Source organism: Xenopus laevis, chromosome 9_10S (assembly GCF_017654675.1).
Source record: "Xenopus laevis strain J_2021 chromosome 9_10S, Xenopus_laevis_v10.1, whole genome shotgun sequence".
Lineage (NCBI taxonomy): Eukaryota > Metazoa > Chordata > Amphibia > Anura > Pipidae > Xenopus > Xenopus laevis.
This window is the reverse complement of record NC_054388.1, coordinates 34,366,894-34,377,420: the sequence shown is the minus strand read 5'-3', so window position 1 is coordinate 34,377,420 and position 10,527 is coordinate 34,366,894.

Here is a 10,527-nt window from a genome sequence, read left to right as displayed (position 1 = left end):
TATGAGTTGTCCTCCACTCATAGCATATGGCAGATTGCATGCCAAGATTAAATCCAGGGTCGGACTGGGCCGGCCCAGACCCGATCCCTACTTTTAGCACTGTACTGGGCTCTCCCTACCTCTCTTCATGGCTCAGATGGTGCCCCGACCTTCCTCCCTCCCTGGCCCCTGTCGCTGCCACAGGAAGGAATAGGTAAGAGCGGGGGGCCAGAGGGGGGTTGTGGCTGGGATGGGAGGCCAGAGGGGGGTTGTGGCTGGGATAGGGGCTAGAGGGGGGTTTCGGCTTGGCAGAGGTAGACCCCCAGTCCGACACTGATTAAATCCGTGGGTGACTATATATAGTTAGCTGTCATGTACATCTGATTGTTTACTGATTGTTTTGCAGACGACTATAACTTCACAATGCAGATCAAGAAACAATAATGATCATATGAGGGGCACTTTATTAATGCCACATACCTCTAGGCTTACAGAAGGGATCAGGGTGAGTTGGGTGCAATAACAAAAGGAAACATATCTTAACACAACATATATTTTAGTTATCTAACCTCTGTTAGTGTTCCTTGAAACTTGGCACAGCTGAGCTCTGCAGACCTTTTGGGTTAGACAGTTGACCCCCCTACTGCAGCACAACAGATCCATCCAACCAAGGCATTTGCCCCTGAGATGAGTCCTATTGGGAACACTCACAGGAACATGGGTGCATGTCGTACGTATACACCTAGCTTGTTTATAAAGGTAACACAATAAGAGTGCAGAGCAGCTTTAGGCATAATTAGCTGGTCATTACAATGCAGTATCTTGATGGAAAGGCATCTCAGACCTCAAAGATAGCAGAGTCATCATTTTAAGGTGATTCCCACATGGAGCAGTGAACAGAGTGCAGCACAATGGTAAGTAATTATAAAGTACATTTACTATCGAAGGGATGCATTCGGAAGGCCGATGTGGTGGGACACTAGACAGGGTCAGTAACAAACACTAACAAGACAGGGACAGAGGCACAGAGTGAGTAGACAAGGCAAACAGATGAGTGACACAATAAAGCAATGCATTGAGGGGATCTCTATGTGTTTATGCAGTAATATACAACAAAATAACAAAAACACAATGGAAACCCTGCATTGCCTTGTTGTGTTAGTCACCTGATTGCTATATTTTATTTGGAGAGTGCTGATCCCCCCTGACTGAGCAGTGACATCAAATTAGGAGCCAGAGTGTGCTGTGGCATAAAGAAGTCAAGGCCACACACATTGACAATACAGGATAAATCCCAGTGACTAATTAATCAAGGCCAGATTACTGTAGATTTGGACATGAGGATGGACAGACATTGGCTAACTGAGGCCTCAAAGACAGTTAATTGTTCTATAGTAGTTGTGTTATTTAAATTCCTAATACTGTTCTCTTTTCTTCCAGATGGTTCAACAAGAGGACGAAGAAATCATTTCAGAATATTGAGGAACCTCCCCCCCTAGAAAAAATAATTAAAAAAAATATATATAAAACCATGTTTATAAGCAGCACACACCAGATTTAAAAGGATCACTTCTTTATTCAGATAATTTTAAAAGTATAAGGATTGACATCCTTACACTTTTAAAAGTATGTGAATAAATCTGGTGTGTGCTGCTTATAAACACGATCTTATAGATATGCGCATATCTGCAGCAGCACCCAGTTTTGAATGAATTTAATGGGTGTGTGATAAAGCTCATGTATGAGGAGATATGGACGAGGTGTATGTAGAGCAATAAGAGGAGATACAGGCAACAGGAGTGGTTGTGAGTGGTAATATGGTGACACAGTCAATACAAATTGTCCATAAAACTCTTAGAGAGGCAAATAACTAGAGATTGGCTCAGATCAGTAGAGAGACACTGTGCTATAGGGTCAAACTACTGGAAAGCCATATTGCTATAAAGGCTCCTTTGTGAACACAGTGTGAGTGCAAAGTCATTTTGGTATAGCAGGGAAGCCCTGTGCTTAGCTCTGCAATATAGAATCTCACTATATTAGTATATGTTCCCACCTGTATGAAGCCAGTTATCTCTATGCTATGTTATCTCTATGCTAAGTTTAGGATGTTACTTCTCACACATGCTTTAGTCTTGGGAACCCAGGAAAAGCTTGTTGACCAACCCTGGACAAAAGGCCATGTGGCCTGAAACGTTGCCGTGATGCCCCTGTGAAGCACGAATAAAGGCGTTTTAATATAAAAGAATTCGTTGGTGCTGTCCTGAAGTCTTTTGTCAAATTTACATTAGTTATCCAAGTGAATGGGAAAAGTACACTATTAATATGAGGTAGGGATGCACCAAATCCACTATTTTGGGATTCAGATGACTCCCGAAAAATTTGGTTGAATTCCTAACCAAATCCTAACCAAATTTGCACATGCAAATTAGGGATAGGAAGGGTTAAGGAGAACCATGCACATATGGGGTGGTTAAAAGTCACATTATTTTAAGGATTCGGATTCCATTTGGCCAGGCACTTTGATTCAGCCGAATCTGAATCCTGGATTTGGTGCATCCATAGAATGAGGACAAAAAAGGGACATTTGCAGCCTAGATGTTACCTTTCTGGACACATAGTACATCACTATTCTCCTAAAAGCTGTACCTAGAACCACACTGATCCTATGTATTCATTCAAGAGTGCATTCAGCCCCCCCACTCAAGAAGTTGTTCACCTTCAGACACATTTTTTCAGTTCAGTTGATTTCAGATAGATCACGAAAAAAATACTTTTTTTTCAATTACTTTCTATTTTCTATTTGTATTATAATATTGAAGTGTAATGTTTCATTTTTCTAAACCAGCTCTGGGAGGGGGGTCGCCGACTCTTTAACTGTCCTAAATTGATACATTTAGTTGATGAATTTGTTATCTGTGTCCCTGCTGAGCAGAATCCCTGGTGTTTCATTAAAGGGGTGGTTCACCTTCAAACAACTAGTTGTTTTCAGATAGATCACCGAAAATAATGACTTTTTCTAATTACTTTCTATTTTCTGTGTGTGGCCGTTTTTTCTAATATTGAAGTGTCAAGTGTCTTTTTTCACCTTCTGAAGCAGCCCTGGGAGGGGAGGTCGCCGACCCTGTAAACTGTTCTAAATGGATACATTTAGTTGATACATTTCTTATTTTTGACCCTGCTGAGCAGAATCTCTGGGTTTTATTAAAGGCAGCTGTTAGAATTGCTACAATAGTTGCTAATACTCCAGAGATGCTGCTGACAAATGTATCAACTAAATTCTGCAAAATTGTAACAGTTCAGACTCTGCACCTGAATTACTGAGGTGCCAGACTCAAACACCAGAGACAGGAACATTCAACTTTAAACGTAGATTTTGGAAAAAACAGTAAAAAATAAATAATGGAAAGTAATTGGAAAAAGTCTTTATTTCTGGGGAACAATCTAAAAACAACTGAATCGAAAAAAGTGTTTGGAAGGTGAACAACCCATTTAAAGGCAGCTGTTAGAATTGATACAATAGTTGCTAATAATCCACAGATGCTGCTGAGCAAATTGTAACAGTTCAGATGCTCCTGGATCTCTGAGCTGCCAGACTGAGACACAGGAGATAGAAACATACAACTTTAATCCAAAATTTTGGGAAAACCGTAAAAAATAAAAGATGGAAAGTAATTGAAAAAAATCTTTGTTTATGGTGAACAATCTGAAAACAACTCAACTGAAAAAAAGTGTTTGGAAGGTGAACAACCCTGTTAAGATTAAAACTTCCAGACCCACCTCCTAAAATAAAGAGCAGTGTGTTCTCAAACTGGAGGCTTGCAGCTCATTAAAATAAGGGGTCATTTACAAGCAGAAATGCAATGTGCATATCCGCCACTGTAATGTACTCGTCAATCAGGAACCTTGAAGGCAGCTGGTACTCCCAGATGTGCAAGGAGAACGCTGCGGATTCTGGTGTTCACCGTCGCCCTTTTTGGCGCCAGTCTTTCTGCTGCGGAACCAACAAGGACTTGGTGCATTTGGTAGTAGAAAGTCTGTAAAAGAGGTACCGGCAAGGATCTAGGAAATTGCAGTCACAAAACAGGCAAAGGGTCAAGGCAGGCAGCAGAAATCAAAGTCAAGAACAGGCAGAAGTCAAAAACTAGGAAAGTCCAATAGCAAAATAACGCTTCAGCAGGGTCTGTAAACAGAAGCCAGCTTGGGCACTGTTAAAATGGAGGAAGGCCTTTTTACAAGAGAATTGATGCTAAAAATTCGTATCCTGCACCACAAAAAATGTCGTAATGATGTTCAGCGTCAAAACGCGAGCATCACAACACTCGCGCCAAATGCAAACAAACTGACACCAGCATCACTTGCCCACGACCGGAACACGTGGAGTTGCTGGAAGCGCGGGCCTGTGCCCCAGAAGCCGGGGGGAGATGTGCCGGTAGGTAAGAGAACAAAGAAATCTCTACAGCCACCTTTTGCACTTTGCACACTGCCTTCCAGTTTTGAATGAAAATAAAAAATGGAAAGCAATTGAAAAAAGATTTTGTTTATGGTGAACAATCTAAAAACAACCGAACTGAAAAAAGTTTTTTGGTGGTGAACAACCCCTTTAAAGGAGAACTAAAGCATAACTAAAGAAGTAACTAGAAATGCTGTGCATTATGTTTTATGCTTCTGTACCAGCAGAAGGCAATCACAGCCCTTTAGCAGGATAGATACATGCCCCTAAAGATGCCCCAGTAGCTCCCCATCTTCTTTTCTGCTGATTCACTGCACATGCTCTTTGCTGCCGTCACTTACTGAGCTTAGGGACCCACTCACAATATACAGTACACATAGAATAGAAATGTCACAATATAAGGCTGATTGGTAATTAATACAGATAATTACTATATGGCAGCACGGAAACCAGTGCAATTAGCATCAGAATTTAATAATCAGCCCTGTAGCATCAGTTTATATTACAGACCAACCTCATGCTCTGCCTGATAATTTGTGACGATCCCTAAGCTTAGCTTCTCAACAGCTGCTCAGAGCCCACTGAGCATGTGAGTGTCGCAGACACTTTCCAAGATGGTGACCCCCTTTGACAAGTTTGTAGTCCTGGATCATTGCTGCTATTGACAAGCTGAAACTTTAGGCTGGTACAATAATTTCAGTATGTAGAATATGGAATTTTTAACAATTTACATTTTAGGGTTAGTTCTCCTTTAAATGGCCATTTCAGAAAATCACCCCTAGTTTCTGCACTGTGAACTTGATCCCTGAATGTTGGGCAGGTATATCCATATAACTCTGGAATGCAATTTAGCTAAACATTTTTAGGGGTTTATTGGAGGATTCTGCATTTGGATTTTTTTTTTTTGGAGGGGGATCAGTGTTATTGGGTATTCTCCTGATGTCATGTGTGAAGGATCATACTTTGGTAAGGGCACCCTTAGCTCATAACATGGTAACAGATTTAAGAAACATTACTGTATCTAGGACATTGCATTTTCACCCCAAACCAATCTGCAAGCTTGGCTTACAGGTGAATCCAATGGAACCCTAATTCTCACCCTGACAGTCTTTCAGGGTATGCCCCCCGGGAAAAAACTCATATACAATATAAGGGCCTCAAATCTAAGTCACACAGGTAAAATTCCACTTGATATTAAAGCCACTTCCCCTGCCTAAATATCCATCAAGAGGTCACAGTAAAGTGTAAAGCAATTACTGTAAATACAAACTCTGTGCTTCACAGTAGACTAAGGGCACACACCTAATGCAAATTATGTGCAAAGAATAAAAGGGACAATCAGAAAGAATAACTTAAAAGAATACCTTAGTAGGTGTCTATAAGTGATGGGCGAATTTGGGGCGCTTCGCTGAGAAATTCGTGAATTTCCTGCGAAATTCGCAAAACAGCGAAAAATTCAGTTTTCACCACAAATTCGCGCCTGGCAAATAAATTCGCCCATCACTAGTGTCTCTGGTTAATCGGGTGATCAGGTCAGACTAATTGAAAAGCAGCTAAGTACATGATACTTTGTGTATGCCTCGCTGCACATGGCTTAAATTATGTCAGAAGGTCCGTTTGCTGGCAATGACAGCCTGAAGTCTTGAACTCATGGACATCACCAGATTCTGCTTTACCTCCTTTTTAATGGTCCGCCAGGCCTTTACTGCAGCGGCTTTCAGTTGCTGTTTGTTTGTGGGACTTTCTGTCCGACGTTTAGTCTTCAACAAGTGAAATGCAGCTCAATTGGGTTCAGATCAGGTGACTGACTTGGCCATTGAAGAATATTTCACTTCTTTGCTTTAATAAACTCCTGGGTTGCTTTGGCTGTATGTTTTGGGTCATTGTCCATCTGTATTATTAAACACCTCCCAATCAATTTGACTGCATTTAGCTGGATTTGAGCAGACAGTGTCTCTGAACATTTGGCTGCTTCTGTCCTGGCAGCCATGCACGCCCAAGCCATCACACTGCCTCTGCCATGTTTTATAGATGATGTGATATGCTTTGGATCATGAGCTGTTCCACGCCTTCTCCATACTTTATCTTGGTTTCATCTGTCCAAAGAATGTTTTTCCAGAACTGTGCTTTCTTTTATAGATGTTTTTTTTTTTTTTATTTTAGCAAAGTCCAATCTAGCCTTTCTATTCTTGAGGCTCATGAGTGTCTTGCACCTTGCAGTGCACCTTCTGTATTTACTTTCATGCAGTCTTCTCTTTATGGTAGACGTGTATATCGATACGCCTACCTCCTAGAGAGTGTTGTTCAGTTGTTTGGCTGTTGTGAAGGGGTTTCCCTTTCCCATGGAAATGATTCTGTGATCATCCACCACTGTTGTCTTCCGTGGACGTCCAGGTTTTTTTGCGTTGCTGAGTTCACCAGTGCTTTCTTTCTTTCTCAGGATGTACCGAACTGTATATTTTGCCACTCCTAATATTGTAGCAATTTCTCTGATTTTTTTTCTGTTTTTGCAGCTTAAGGATGGCTTGTTTCACCTGCATGGAGAGCTCTTTTGACCACATGTTGTCTGTTCACAGCAAAATCTTCCACATAAAATCACCCCCCCCTCAAATCAACTCCAGGGCTTTTATCTGCTTCATTGATAATGAAATAATGAAGGAATTGCCAAACTTGCCTATGAAATAGCATTTGACTCAATTGTCCATTTGTTTTTGAGACCCTGAAATGAAGTGATTGCGTTAAAAAAAGTCTTTAGTTCCTCACATTTTTATGTAATCTTTTTGTACAACCCACTGAATTAAAGATGAAAGTCTGCAGTTCAACTGCATCTGAGTTGTTTCATTTAAAATTCATTGGGGTGATTTACAGAACCAAAATCTCTGTCCAAATATTTATGGACCTAACTGTAGTAATAGAGAAACAATAGTATGAAGAAACGCTTAATGTCACCCACACTGGAAGGAAACAATCTGTGCAGTTGATATGTTAGGGCACACGCATGCACTTAATTCTGCTGCTATTCAAAGCCTGGGGTTTCACATCTTGTACCTTTAAAACTGGCCAGATGCATACTGCAGGGCTACACAGAAACTGATGCAGTCTGTGGCATTTTCCTGATGCCAGCCCTTAAGAATGTGGAATAAATGTGTCTGGTTTGAACAATGCCAAAGTGTTTTGAATACAGAATATGGACACAAATATAAAAATAGTAATTAATATGCTAGATTTTCTGAAATCTCCAAGCAATTCTGGAGCTACATCTCCCATCACCAGCAAAGTGAGAGTTAGAGATAAACAAAAACAACTGGAGCTGGTAGAACTGTTACAAAATGTATTTCTGCTAAGTGACACTAGATGGCACATTAGACACAAAAATAAATGGAAATATTCTCCAACTGAGGCTTCCTACTCCAAAGCTTTCTCTGAAGTATAGCACTAATGCAGGGCAAGACCTCAGTGGGATACATGTGGCACAAGTGAAGGGGCCTCATTTTTTCTTGGGCCCTTAAAACACAATGATAAATATGTCAAATGTGTGACTTTTTGGTGGCAGCCCAGTACTGATGTGAATAAATCAACATACTGAAAGCTTTGGTTTAACAAACTGGCACATCTCAGTCATTTTTACTTTAGATTTCCATTAATATATTAAGGTTCATTTACAAAGCATAAATGCGCTAGAGATAGGAAGGGGACACAAAACTGTTTGTGAATTAATCCCATTACTAGAAGGTACTTGGGTGCAAACATGCTCCTTACACTTCTATGATTTGGCAATAATTTTTGAATTTTCCTGAAAAATTTGTCAAATTCGCAAAACGGCATAAAACTTGCGGAAAAATCGTGAAATCTGAAAATTTCACGAAAAAATTGTGAAATTGGGACATTTTCACAAAAAAATTTGAAAATCGGACATTTTCAATAATTTGTGAATTTCCCGAAAAATTTGTGAAATTCACAAAACGGCGGAAAACTTGCGGAAAAATCGTGAAATCGGAAAGTTTCACGAAAAAATTGTGAAATTCGGACATTTTCACAAAAAAAAATTGAAAATCGGACATTTTCACAAAAAAATTGTGAAAATCCAAGCTGACGCGGTCGTTAAATTTAATGGGCGTCCCAATAGTGTTGACGCATGCCCATTTTTATGCTAGCGACGTTTCAGACGAGCGTCAAAAAAATGTATTGACCCGCATCGAAACACAGAAATTCAAATTATTCGCCCATCACTATTTATTAGCTCATAATAGTGGCAACGTTTCTGACCTATACAAGACCCTTTATCAAGCCTAATGGTGCACTACGTGCGATACATTTAAATAGTGAAAAAGAGACTTAGTCCCTCCCAGTGCCCACCCCTCAATCAAGTCCATTGTGTTCATTGTTTTAAAATCAAAAAAAGCCAACAAGTCCATGGCAACTAATCTGAATATGTGACAATGTATCCAAGTGGCAAAAACTCTCTAGTTAGATTTTCAAAATTGTAATTGTAACATAAAAACTTATAAGTGTGAAAAGATACAATACAGCATTTTGATACAGTATGTGTTATCCAATGCTTAAGTTGTAGCCAAGAGAGAATTGATCTATCAATTCTGAGACATTTCTTGGTGCCATAGAAACATACAGCACTCAGTACTTCATCTGAGACGCTTCAGTGTACTCCCCAATAGGTACCGATACTCAGGGTGTTCATTGTAGATCAAAATCCTAAATGAAACAACTCACAACTGGTTTAAACAGCATCGGATGTGCCATTGGTGTTTTTGTTCGTGTATACTATTTTTGGGCCCTTGGCAATGTTGGGGCCATACACCTGGAGGCACCTGATACCAAACAGGTAACACTGGTAGCAGCACTCCATCCCCTGCATTAATTAAAGTCCAAGCCTTAATTTGGGTTTCCAAAGCTACTGAAGCAATGCCTTATTTAATTGCTTTGTGTAGGCCTGATGCTTGGGTGCTTTCAAATATAGTTCATAGTGACTATGATGATTTTCATTCATCCAGGTCATGGTATATCTACTATAAGTAATTCTATAACATCTGGACTTGCTGAGTAATCATTGAAGATGTTTCACTACTCATCCGAGCAGCTTCTTTAGTTCAGATGACTGGTGTGGGAAGTTCTCAGTATATAAACTCTTCCACTAATCCAATCACAAAGGCACATTGTAACTCTTCAGGGAGGTGACACTTAAAACTCACAGAGGTGTAGATTCTGCGGAGTTACTGTGATAGGATTATCCAATGTGTCCTGTGGTGTTACTTGTGAAAGTGTGTTACTTGTGAAAAAGTGAAGATGTTTGAAGTGTTCTGAAACCTGCGGGGTACAGATGTTAGAACAGTGTTGTATGTATAGTTCATAATATTCCTTAAAATGTACACAGCATTACTATTTTTCCTAAATGTTTATTGATTATATTCAATTCGATTATATTAGATATTATGTTAATTAGATAATATTGCTGATTCTGGAAAGCTTTTATTTCTGGCACACAAAAAGCTTTTTTTGGGCTTAGTTGTGCCTGCACTGAGAATGATATTCCACCACCACCTTCTCAGCTGCTGGAGCATGAGGCCATGATTTGTGGAAGAAAATCCCCACTGTGACCAGACCTTGAAATCTCATAACCTGTGCCCCTTCCAGTTTTTGGTTACTAATAAGCTATACGCATTGCTTCCCCCATTACACAAATATGAAAGCAGGGCATTGTAGGCAACTTTATTGTATCAATGTGACATCAGCTGTTTCACTGTTCAGCCTTCTATAAATTCATTCCCTATTAACAGGGGCTAATAAGTAAGATTTTTAATGATTGTGCCAGTAAAATACCAGCCAGACTATTTTTAAAAGGAATATCATAATCATTTATTTATCCAGTATATTATAAAAAATGTTAACTGAGTGTTATTTAGGGGGGATTTATCCTGATCTACAATGATCATTAAAAATAACAAACAAGACTAAATCATTTAAGTCTAGTCCGGGTACCTATTGGATAATGCTTTTACTTTGTGCACTTGTCCCCCTCCAACCCACTTAGACTGTAAGTTCTAAAGGGCAGGAACCTCCTTCCCACTATTTTGGTTACAAAT